This window comes from Cavia porcellus, unplaced genomic scaffold (genome assembly GCF_034190915.1).
Source record: "Cavia porcellus strain 051 isolate PalLab524CR breed Dunkin Hartley unplaced genomic scaffold, mCavPor4.1 scaffold_6, whole genome shotgun sequence".
In the NCBI taxonomy this organism is placed as follows: domain Eukaryota; kingdom Metazoa; phylum Chordata; class Mammalia; order Rodentia; family Caviidae; genus Cavia; species Cavia porcellus.
The window spans coordinates 86,219,056-86,231,600 of NW_026947489.1; the positions used below are offsets into that span (position 1 = coordinate 86,219,056).

The 12,545-nt window shown below is 36.7% G+C and overlaps 1 long non-coding RNA gene across 1 annotated transcript in view; it reads right to left on the reverse strand.

Moving 5' to 3' along the window:
* Positions 1–587: 587 nt before the first annotated feature.
* LOC134476530 (uncharacterized) overlaps positions 588–12,545 on the reverse strand; it is a 38,637-nt gene continuing 26,679 nt past the window's right edge. Inside the window, exons 4-5 of the long non-coding RNA XR_010048266.1 lie at positions 7,564–7,629; positions 588–6,795 (exon numbers count right to left, since the gene is read on the reverse strand). This is a non-coding gene — a long non-coding RNA (uncharacterized LOC134476530). The remainder of the gene's footprint in view (positions 6,796–7,563; positions 7,630–12,545) is intronic.

The following is a 12,545-nucleotide window of genomic DNA, read 5'->3' on the forward strand; positions in this document are numbered from 1 at the left end:
GGATGCCAACAGTACTGTTGTTTATGACTAAATTTGAATAAATTAACATTTAATTTTTAGGGAACAAAACCCCAAAACCTCCAAGCAATAATATTCACTTTGAAGTCATATATGAAAAAAATTTAAATCTCATTTCTAATTGTTGTAGTCAGAGGACAGGAACCGGGTTTGAGAAATGACTTATAACCACTTACAGAGAGAAAGCTGAATGAATGGAAATACTGACCCTAGCAGTTCAGTGTCATCCCCACCAAAATACGCTGGATATGAGACACTTCTACTAAATGGTACATACTGTGCTAGGAAACAGAAACAACAGTTTGGAATGTTTATCTACCTTTTCTAAATGAGTGGGGATAGCATTTAATTCTTGATGAATAATAGCAAAGACAGGAGCAAAAGAGAAAAATGTGAAAATTGTCTCCTTAACATAGTGTTAACATTGGAAGTCTGGGTGTTGATGTAAAAAGTGTTTTATCTAATGCTGGAAATCATTGAGTGAATAATTGTGTTAATGGTTGACCAGTGAGAAAGGAAACAAAAATGTTTTGGTAATACACATAAAAATCTTAAACATTTTTCCTATGGCTTTTATTCTATGTGAGAAGTCAAGTAATTTTGTATACATGAAGATTTAGACTTAGAACTATTGATCAGACCAGCTTAAAACATCAAAGTTTGTAATAATGTAGATAGCCCCCCAAATTAGATAACCCTTAAAAAAAAGATAAAGCTATTCATTGGTGTTATGCTGCTTACTAGCTTTTCAAACATGAACAACTTAAATCCCTCTGATTCTCTCTCCTTTGTAGAGTGAATAAATCCTAGTTAATATTTACATAGTGCTGCTTGTGTGCGAGCACTGTTGCATTTTTTATGTATTAACTCATCTCTTTAAAAAGAAAGGTTACGAATGGAGAATGTAATATGTGAAGCTCCTAGAGTCTGAATGACTTGCTTAACATAATGCAGCCAGGAAGCAGCATAGCTGGGCTACCTTCCCAGACCATCCAACTCTACTTCCTCTATGCGCCACATCACTTTCCATTTTGACCACCCAGGACGGAAAGGAGGAAGTAAGATATGTATTCAGAGTGTCAAAATTTGGTGAATGCTCAAAAACACTTTTTCCTTAGAAAGTAAAGTCACTGTGAACTAGCTAAATCTTGATCAGGCCTAAAGAGAGATCAGAGGCAGCCCAATTGCAAAGAGGGCTTGAGTACATTGGAAAGCCTCTGTAGGAACTGTAGCACTCAGATGCATAAATACCTCCTGCACAGCACTGCTAGACTGATTTGGTGTTGTCTTACAGGTCTCATGTGGTAGAACTTTTGAAGAATAGAAGCCAGGAACAGAAATCATTGACACGCGGGAAGAAGAAAACAATAGTAAGGAAAATGACAATCTCTTGTAAACTGCTGTGGAGCTAAGGCAGAAAGGATTATACCTGGCGAAACTGCAAACAGCCTTTGACTGTCTTCTATGAAAAGTTAAATAGTAGGCAGAGAGGCTAACAGAAGATTTCCTGTCACTGGATAGGGGTTTCGGGATGCTGCTGGTTCATTCAAAGCAATACAAACAATTCCAGAGCAGAAATCCAATATATTAGACATTGACTACTCAGCACCTTAGCACCACCACACTTTGGTATATGTTGATACACAGTAAGTGCTGTAAATGGAAAAGGAGAAAGAAAATGGCCAATACAATTATGCTGCCTAATCATTCTTAACTGGGACTTTATTAATATATAAGCTTTGAGGTCTTGCAATTAATACTTGATTGACACTATATTTATAGTGTAAACTTCTTGTATTTATTAGAATGTCTTCAAGTCATCCACATATTACGTTGCTTGGATCCTGGGTGAATTTTACTCCCCTTGATTTTTGTTTGAGTTGAAAGTGTTTTGATGTGGATCACGCAAAGGCATTTCATACATACATACAGGTTTTCCTGTGGGGATTATTAGCTCTAGCAAAATGTATGCACACATTTCAGAGCTTCAGATATCAGTGTATTTTTCTCTACTTCAAAGTATATGTTTTATCAGTAATACTAATCTATTTCCACCGAAAGTCTAGCCTTATTAATGCCAAAATGTACACATTTATATATACCTGTTAAACTTGTATGCATTTTTCTTTTGCTATTATTTTTAATTGAATTACATCATGAATACCTACTTGTAGTTAAAGAAATCAAACAACATGAAAGTTTTCCAGGTTTTATACTGCCAGTTACGTACTCCAACGTAAGCCCTGACTCTCACTGTCAAATTCGCTGGGCCAGTCAATTTATAGTCATACTTTGTCATTTGCACTTAAAATATTTTCTTTCTAATATATTTGCTATTAAAAATAATATGTGCAATTATAAAGCAGTACAAGATGGTTTGCAATTAAAAGTAAACAATGGCTCGCAATTATAACATGCCTGCCTTTATCTTCAGTCTCCTGAAATTCCATCACAATGACAGGTTGGAGAAAGCTTTGCACAAACCCAAAAAACAAGACAGGAAACAACAGCGGTGCATTCTGGAAGTTGGAAGTTAGATGAACACGTGGTGGCGAAATGAACCAAATGAAGAACAACTGAACTCTGTGGGAGAGCTTTCAGTATCTCACCAGCAAGCTAATTTATATTTCAAAACCTCACATTTTTGCTTGGCGATGCACTAAGGACACACTGAGAAACAGCACTGGTCTCTCTTCCCATTGCTGTCATGTCTAAGTCAGAGTCTTCTAAAGGGTTCACACAGCTATGGAAGAGCTTTGTCAGAGGGATGAACTTGAAAAAGTGGTGAGAACTTGAAGAGCCATTCTGGGCAACGCACACATATAAACACTGCTTTGTGATGAGAGATCTGAATACTAAGCACTCCAGGGGCATTCAGCTTGTCACTTTGTCACTTTGGAGGAAGTGGATGCGGTCATGAGCACACACCACATGAGGTGAATGCAAGAGGCATGGCACCAAAGAGAAACATCTCAAAAGAAAATTCTCGAAGATTGTGTACCCATTTAAGTATGAAATAGATCTTTGTGGATATCACTGAAGAAAACACAGAAGACCACCATCTGTGAGATTATTTAGTACAGGATGAGAAAATTAAAATCAAGATTGACCTAGCAGAAAGAAGAAAGGATTCTTTTTGTGACCTTAGATGACAACGACTCCACTGATAAGATTGTCATTCAGAAATACTACAGTATGGATGGTCACCATCATGAAGTGGGAAAAGCCCTAAGAAAACACAAGATGCCTAGTGCTTCTCTATAGCCAAGGAGAGCAAAATGGTTCTGGAAACTTTAATAGTGGTAATGGAAGTGGTTTTGGTGGCAATGACAATTTTGGTCATAGCAGAATCTACAGTGGTCATCGTTGTTTTAATGGCAGTCATGGTGGTGCTAGACATGGTAGCAGTGGAGATGGCTACAATGGATTGGAAATGATGTAAGCAATTTTGTTGGTGGTAGAAGCAACAAGGATTTTGGCAGTTCCAATCATCAGTATTCAAATTCTAGACCCAGAAGGGAGGAAACTTTGAAGACAGAAGCCCTGGTTCCTATGGTTGTTGTTGCTAAGGCAGTTCCAGGAGCATCAGTAGTTAAGACAGGAGAAGAAGGTTTTAATTCTTGCCAAGAAACAAAGCTTAATAGGAGAGTAGAGCCAGAGAAGTAGCAGAGGAAGATACAGGCTGTAGCTGATTCATGAACTCAGGCAAGCACTTTGGTGACAGGTCCTCATGGTTACAATGAAGACATGTTTAGACAATATTTACATGTGTGGTCAGGAAAGTCCTATGTTTGTGACTGATTTTATGATAGGTTTAGTTTTCCTCCTGTGGAAACTTTGAAAAAATTTTTCTTTCTTTTTCTTTTTCTTTTTGTACTCATGCTATTGTTTGTTAAATGTGTAGTCTGGTCATGAGGCTGAAGAAATATGTCTTTTAAAATAAAATAGACAATAAAACAATGAAAACCAAAATAACAAAGAAATCTTCACAACAGAAATCAAAACTATTGAGCACCTCCAAAAATGGTGGTAAAGATGAGTTTACCAGCATTTTACATGAAACACTCTTGAAATAGTTAATGGCCAGATTCCCTCATTATTTTGTTAGCAGAAAATTGAGGACTTAATCTCTGGAAAGTATCAGAGAATCTCTTCATAACGGGAATCTGAGTACAACCAAGGACAAGAATAATGTACTAAATATAGTGCAGGGGATCCTCAGAACAATATCAACCAAAATTACTTCTGCAGGAAGGGAACTGATCTTCCCTAAGGATTTCCAAGCAGAGAAAAGCATTTAAAGATCACTCTCCAGGGAAACTTTCAGGCAGAAATTCCTAGTCTTACTCAGGGAACTTCCAAAGATCTTTGTATTGTCAGATCATTCAGTGTGATCAGGCAGCCAAAGATCATATCGTGTGATACCTTATGAGAGTCCTTAATGTAAAAAAGCAGCCAGTACATTTAGAGACATCAACGGTCACATAAGACATAAGACATAAATATTTGATTTTGAAAAACCAGCAACAACCTCAAAAAGATAAAATATTTACTTCCATGGTGCAAAAATTCATTCATGCTGAAAATCAGAGAACCTGAAAGAGTCTATGTAAATATAAAATATGCTACCAGCAGTGAATGGTCAACGGAAATCTTACAAAATAAAGTTAAGAAAATCTCCCAGAAAATTAGATTTTAAAAATAGACAAATAGCATACAAAAGGAAGTAGGAAGCAAAAAATCAACCTGAATGAACCTGTATCCATATAATGTAACTTCAAAGAGAGACAACAGGAAAAACTGCATCAAATGAATGGCAAAAAATAATTAAAATTATATTTTAATCTGAAGAATATAATTCTTCTGATTAAAAAGTGTTTTGTATGACCAAAATATAAAGAAAATTCTCTCTACAGTATAGAATCTCGAATTTTCAAAAAATTTATGACAAAAACAAAAAGGGAGCTTCCATAGATAAAAAAAAAAAACCAGTAAAAAATCAAGAAGTTAAAAACAGAAATCAGAAATGAATTTAAATTCTCAATAGAAGTCTTCAATATTTTGTTGATAGATTAGTTCTAATGTGAAAATCAGGTTAAAAAATAACCAATGAAAATATGAGATAAAATTTCTGCTTCCACCTGTGGAAGAGTGGTTTGTATTAGCCGAATATTTCTGCTGGGAAACAGAAGAAGAATTGGGTAACGAACTTTTTAAAACTCTGTATGAAGGCATTGGAAAGCTACCGGTTGGGGCCTGAAGGAACAAGTTTTAGAGGAAAGGGAGGTTCAGAGGACTGCCAAATATTTGACTCTGTTTTATCCTTTTTATGCTTTAAAATTCTAAAGCAGTTCCCTGAGAAAATATAAGGGGAATGCCACAAGGAAGAGAAGATGCTGAGAAGCAATCATATGAAGCTAGAAAGACAACAGATTTGAATTCCATCATGGAGTGAGAGTGAACTTGTGAAGTTTTCCCTTTACATACCTAAAAGGCCACTGCTTAGAAGTGAAAGTAAATAAGAAATAGACCAGATAGCATAATAAATAAAACTTGAATCTGAATCAGTTCAACATTGCTATGTTAACTCATTAAGATGATCAGTTCCTCTCCTAATTGTTTGCCATTAATTAAATACTTTCTGGAGGGAAGTGGTATCATTCAGAAATTCTAAGAGTCCCTTTTTAATTTTTCATGCAGATGCTGTGTTCTATAACAAAAATGGTAGGCATATAAAATATGAGAAATGGCTGAAAAATGCAGAGACAAAGAAGTTCAGAAAATAGTAAGCAATCCACAGAAAATTCACATATTGGTATCATACAGAGATTTCAATAACTCTGATTAATATGGGTAAGAAACTAAAGAGAAATTTTTAATTTCAGTAGAGAGCTTAAAACTATAGTAATAAAATATGAGTTCTGGAAATGGCATATAAATACAATTATATATACAAGGCAGATTAAACAACAGAATAGACATTTTTAAAGAAAGAATTAATTTCTACGTGGGTATAAAAGACAGTAGGTAGATTGATGCAAGGAAAAAGTAAAAGATGTGTAAAAGTAAAAAAATGTGGCAAAATTGTAAACGTTATGTAGAATATGGTAAAAGGAACTCAGATACCTAAATCCAAATCTAGGCAAAGAAAGGAAAAAAGAACGAGGCAGATTGTTATTCTATAGTTACTCAAGAGATAATGATTTAGTGCTTCCCCAAATAGATAGGAAAAATTTATTCCATATGCACAGGGCTTTGTTAACTCTAAGGATATTAATATGAAGAAAATAGAATACAAGTATGTTTTAGAAAACTTCAGGAAATCAGGACAGAGAACCTTTTAACATTAGCTGGAAAGGACAATAAAACATGAAAATTCAGTCAAGAAATGCACAGAATTTAAGAGAAATGTGACCCATCCTTGGATCTTGATGAAGGATATCCTGAGGTTATTACTGAAAGGACATTCAGTGTACGAGTTGTGTCTTTGATCTAGAAATTAACACGCCCAGATTAGGAGAAAATTCTCAGGTAGCTGTCTTCTTTTTTTTTTTTTTTTTGTCTTGCTTCTTAAGAGAACAAAAGATGCTACAGTAAGGCAGGGCTTTCTCACTTCCCTTGGGAAATAGCATGCACCTTGAAAGGCAGAGGGCAAATAAATGGTGGTAGGTATCCATTCAAGACGTAAAGGGAGGAACAGCTAACACAGGAAACCTTTGCAATGCAGGCTGTTTCAATACGCAGAGATTTTAGCAAAAGCTGATTGATCCAGGGCCCCTAGAAATTAAATAGATAGGGTTAGTGAAGTGCTGTTTGACAGATTAAATAAAATGATTTTGGCTTGAGTAAGCAGAAACCTGGCTTGAGCCAGCCCAGACTGAATTAATGGCTTTTTATTCACTTTGATCATCTTTTTCTCAAGCAAAGTAATCTCGTTGGCAAATGAGGGGCTCTGTGTCAGTGACCTGAGTAGTCCTTATCATATTCTCAAGAATAGGGTAGGTGGCTCAAACACTTATTTTTCACAGTTCTGGAAGCTAGAAGTGTAAAGTTAGGATACCAGTGTGGTTAAGTTCTTGGTGATAGTTCTCTAGCTTGTTGGGTTCTCATGTGGGCTTTTTGGTGAGAAAGATTTAATTGCTTTTCTTATAAATTCATCAACGTTGCAATGGATGCTTTGTTCTCATGAGTTAGTTAACCTGCCCCAAATCGTATCTTCTAATATACACTACTCCTTGGAAGTTAGAATTTCAACACAGGAATTTGTTTGGTGGAGGGAACAACCATGTTATACTGTAATGTTACTGTATACTGTAATGTTACATCAAAGCCTTGTCCAGAGAGGAGACCTAGGGACACCAAACAGCTTTGTCACCTAAAATGGCCATAGTGTAATGGGTCTTACTTAACCCACTGAATCATAAAACTATTTTCAGCTGCATTCCATTCTCAAATTAAAATGGGATCTGAGGCTGAACAGATTTAAGCAAAGATGCTAAGAAACAAACAAACAAAAACAAATAGGCATAAAGGAATATATTCTACCTGTCCCTCCATATCGTCCCTTCTTTATTACAGACTTTGATTCTCTGCAGTTATCTGGATTTCTGCCTGTAAGAAATCAGAGAAGAATGAGAAGAGAGGCAACTCATTCCTCTGGCCCCCTCCCTGCTTGCTGTTGCCAGGCAATGGTTCCTCTTTCTCTGGAAGTCACGGAATCTCTCCCACAGCTATGAAGGGAGTGGTTCTATCCTGTTTCCATATTCCCTTCCCTTTGGCCTCTCAGAGTGGGACAGTGAAGGTTCTTGCCATTTCCAACAACATGATGCTTCCCCATCCCTAGAAATTCCTCACAACTCTCCTCATACCCTGGAAAACAGTCTCTTTATTAAAATTTCTTCAATTACCTCATTTGGCAGTGCCATCTGCTTCTTGTCAAGACCTTGTCTAATATAATTTCTAATTTAAAATGCAAACCTTATCATAGTATTTAATTATCATATATATGAGTCTCTTTCTGGACTCCATTCTCTTCATTGACATGCTTAGATGTTTTTGCACCAGTAACACATTGTTTTAGCTGATGGCCTGGTTTATATCTGATACAGCAGCAGTTCTTAAACTCTTTATCCTCCGTACTCCTTTGTCCTCTTAAAAATAATTGAGTCCAGTGAATTTTTGTTTACAGAATTTTCTTATGAAAGATTGTTTACAGAATTTTTACAGAATTTTTGTTTACAGAATTTTCTTATAAAAGATTGAGGTCATAGCTCAGTGGTAGAACATTTTACTGGCATTTATAAGGCCCTGAGATCACACCCCAGCATCTCCCAACACACTCATACACCAAGAATTTCTAGTAATGAATTAAACTAGAGACATGTAAGAATAACTGGCCTTCAGACAGTAGTGATAATAAATGCATTATAATTTAATTCATTTTACGAGAAATAGGTAATAATTTTCAAAAATCCTATATCATTATTTAAAACTTTTAAATATTTGCCTAGCAGAAAAATTTGCATTACTTCATCTGAATTTATACTGACTTACTAAATATGTTGTTTTGATTGAGTTAAACAAGAAAATTTCACCTTATAGAGATATGATGTTGGGAAAGTTGGAAATAATTGAGAAGTTTTTTCTAATGATTATGGCTATTATTTAATTCTATGCCCAACTTTGATTATTGGTGGAAGCCGAAGACATATCAAAATACATACAAATTATGTTGAGCCATAACATACATGGTCTGGACTCCAGCAGGCAATACAGTCCTTCTTCCAAGCATAAACCTTCCGAGTCTGGTCATTACCAGAGGAATTTCTATCAGTCTCCTAGTCTTTTGAGCTCTGACCAGAATCTTCCTTCTAAACAGCCAAAGGTGTTTTAGCCCCGCTCTTTCAGGAAACTTCTCCAAAAAACATTTCCCACAAGCCATTTCAAGGGTTCTTGAACCACACTGGTAATGTATAGTCCCAGCAATGACCCTACTTCTCTGGTACCGATTTCTGTCCTACTTACTTTTCTCTCATTGCTGAGACAAAATACCTGACACCCAAAAAAGGAAAGGTTTATTCAGCTCACAGTTTGTGGAAGTTTCAGTCCATAATCAGCTGTCTTCAAGGCAGGGTGACTTGGCACCAGGGCAACTTTTCAAGATGGCAGAAGACAGAAAAGCAACAAGAGCAATAACGGGGGAGGGGAATAAACCTCTTTTTCTCCCTTATATTATATATAAGTAGGCTACCCACACTAGGGCACTTACACCATCTCCATGGTCCCCTCTTGCACAGGATGAGGATGTTTACAAAGTGAGAACCCTGGACCCCTGCTGAGTCATTAGGTTAAACTTCTAAACTCCTCAAACTGACACAATGTATCAACCATTCAAATTTGTTACACAAGATATTAAATATACATGGATTTAAATATCAACACTTAATGAAATTAAGAACATATACTCTTTTCCCAAGTAACTTCTTCAGTAAAACTGCTTCCCCAAGAATGTGCAGCAGCAAAGAATATAACCAGCACATTTTCTCTCCTTTTCTTATTTGATTCATGTGAGGTTTCCAGCAGCTTACCTACTGCTGCTTCTGCACCAACACAATAAATAGCAACACAACCAACATGGCAAGTATCATTATGAAAACAGTTTTGAAGGGCCAGGGGTTTAGCTCAGTGACACAAGTGCCAGGTTGGCAAGTGCATTCCTTAAATGAGACATTTAAAGGAAAGACTCTGAAATCCTCCTATAAGATCCAAAAATTGGAAATGTTCTATGTGCTATTTCAATTCATCTTTTCGTGTCAAGTGGGTCATGATCATAACAGTAACAGTGATGCAAAAAGAGAAAATGTAGATCTTTAAGGGCCGACATGAAAGTCTGTTCACAGGAAATTGTGCTCCGTGGAGGAGGAGGTCAAGAGACATGGCCTTGCTATTGTAATAACAGAGTCTAGGTTGACTCAGCATACATTCTGCAGGCTTTTAAATTTTCTTTTTCTATTCTTTAATATCTTAAAGGCAAAGTACACACCTAAATAATTATGTCCAGTAGGTGTTCTCTGAATTTTCATTCCATCAGGAACCAGTCTCATATTTTAGTCCTATAAACCCTACCATTTTGTTGTTTAAAAAAATGAAGATGAGCTCTCAGGAAGGATAAACATCATTTAAAGTCTCAGTAGCAGTTACGGAAGAATGTTGGAGGTTGTTTGAATCAATTCTCTCAGTTTAAGAGAAAAAAAAAAAAAAAAACCAAGAGAACAGGAACCTTTCTCCAAGAGGTGAGTGATAATACCATTATCACCTGCTTTCGGAGCTAATGATCATGATCACTATACATCCATTGTTTCCCTTAATTTAAACAATAACCCTTACATTCAGGTAAATGAATTGTCCTTTACAGAGGTGAAGCCTAAGGCCCAAAAAGGTGAAACAATTTGCCCATGTGTCACATCTAGTAAGAAAGAGTCAGGGTCAGACATTCTAACCCACCTCAGTCTCGGAGCAGATACGCTGAGTAACTGCAGGAGAAGGTCATACAATGAGTGGAGTGAGTGTTTTTAAGGTTATCTCTTAGTTGCTGAGAAATGTAGAGGTTTACAGTGTCAGCTAGCGAGGTGATAATTGGATTTTTAGCTTGACTCCAAATGACTTGGAGAATGTGATTTATTTTTCAGTACCTATGGGAATTTAAAAATTCAACGTTGAGCAGCAGCCCTGCACATTTCCCTGACAGAGCATAAACTGCTCAGGTTGGGGTTGGGAAAGATTGTTGCCAACATCCCTCATTCTAACAGGGGATATTGTAGGTGATGTGTGTGCCCAGTTCCATTAGACAGTACCATGACTCTATAATTTGGAGGTGCATCTTCTCACCTTAATACCAGCTTTCTCATCTATAAATTGGTGATAATACGCATCACTTAGCAATTAGCAGGATTATTGTATGATTTAGAAAAATAACAATGTATATAAAAACGACTTTTCAAAGGTGCTAGTTGTTCAAATATCACTGGCTAAGTCTCCAGATGTTCTCTAAGCAGGTGTGACTGGTAAAGCCATCTACTAGAAGGGGCTTTAGTAGGTGCTAATGTGTAATACTGTTCACCTCTTATTGTGCATAAGTATCCTTGGGGATCTTGTTAAAATACAAATTTTTCCCAATTCAGTAAGTCTAGTATGGGAGTTGAAAGTTCCTATCCTCAGAAAACTCTGAAGGAATACTGATCCCTGGGTCCAGGAATGATCACACTTTGAGTTAGCAAGGGTCTGGATTACAAAGAAATTTCAATGTGAATGCAATTTGTGTGGCTTCGAAATTTTGGTTGGAGAACCAGTTAGTTGTTCTTAAATGAAATTCTAGAAATATTGAGAGAAACTGAAACTGAACTTATTCTTAAAGAGGCCCATTTTATTTAACTCTCCCATTTTTGTTGGAAGCCTCCCCCTTCCAGACACACACACACACACAGATAAATGGATTCTCAAGAGGCCAGTATTTTCTTTTTGGTCACATCTTCTGGCCCTGGGACATTGTTACACTGGGGAAGGCTGTCTCTGTCAACAGAGAGTCCTTCACACACTAAATTTGGTCTCTTATGCTGCCTCCCATATTTCTCAATGGTATGGAGAAGTTAGAAGACAGGGTGATCAATGCCTTATTCAGGAGAGCTCTATCTTCAGACAGAAACAGCAAGCACAGACTTCGCAGAGCATCACCAACCCTCAGGCGCAGCACTCCTTGCAGTGAATTTGCATTCTAGTTCAGGATGATTAACTCCAGCAATGTAAGAGAGAGTTCTTTCAAATGAAGCTATCAGTCTGTATCAGTTTATCCTTAATACATTTCCAACATATTCTTATAACATAGAAGTGAAAACAATAGTATGAAAAATACCTAAAATTATACACAATCTCCTGTGCCTAACACTGTGTTTCTGCTGCCAGTCTTTCCAGGGTATTCATTCCTCTTTATTGAGTATGGGATCTGTCCTAGGTACCTGGGACTTGACCTTGAAAAAGGTGAACAAGTTACCTATGCATAATTTACATTTTAGTGGGGGAAAATAGAAATATACGTGAATATTAAAAAAGACTAAAATATCAAAGTGTTATGTGGAGTGCAGAAAATGTGAAGAGTAATATTGCAAAGGGTGACTGGGTGGTTATCCAAGGTTGGGTGGTGAAAAAAGTCCTCCCTGAGGAACACTTTAACCTAATGTTTGGGTTGTAGTTCAAACATGAAGATCTGACAAAATAGGCAATCCAAATGGAAGGAACAGGGCTGTCCAAGGACTTGAAGAGAAGTGAGTATGGTGTGTTTAAAATAGGAAGAGGAAGACTGGAAAGCTGGAATATCATAGACTGCAGAAATTGGGAAGGAAAAGGTCAATGAACTGGGAAGGGACTTGGTTATCATTTTACATAAAGCTGGAAGTCAATGGATGGCTTTTACTAGGGAGTTACATAATTTGATTTAACATAGAAAAAATTACTCAGCTTGCTTTCTCAGCTCA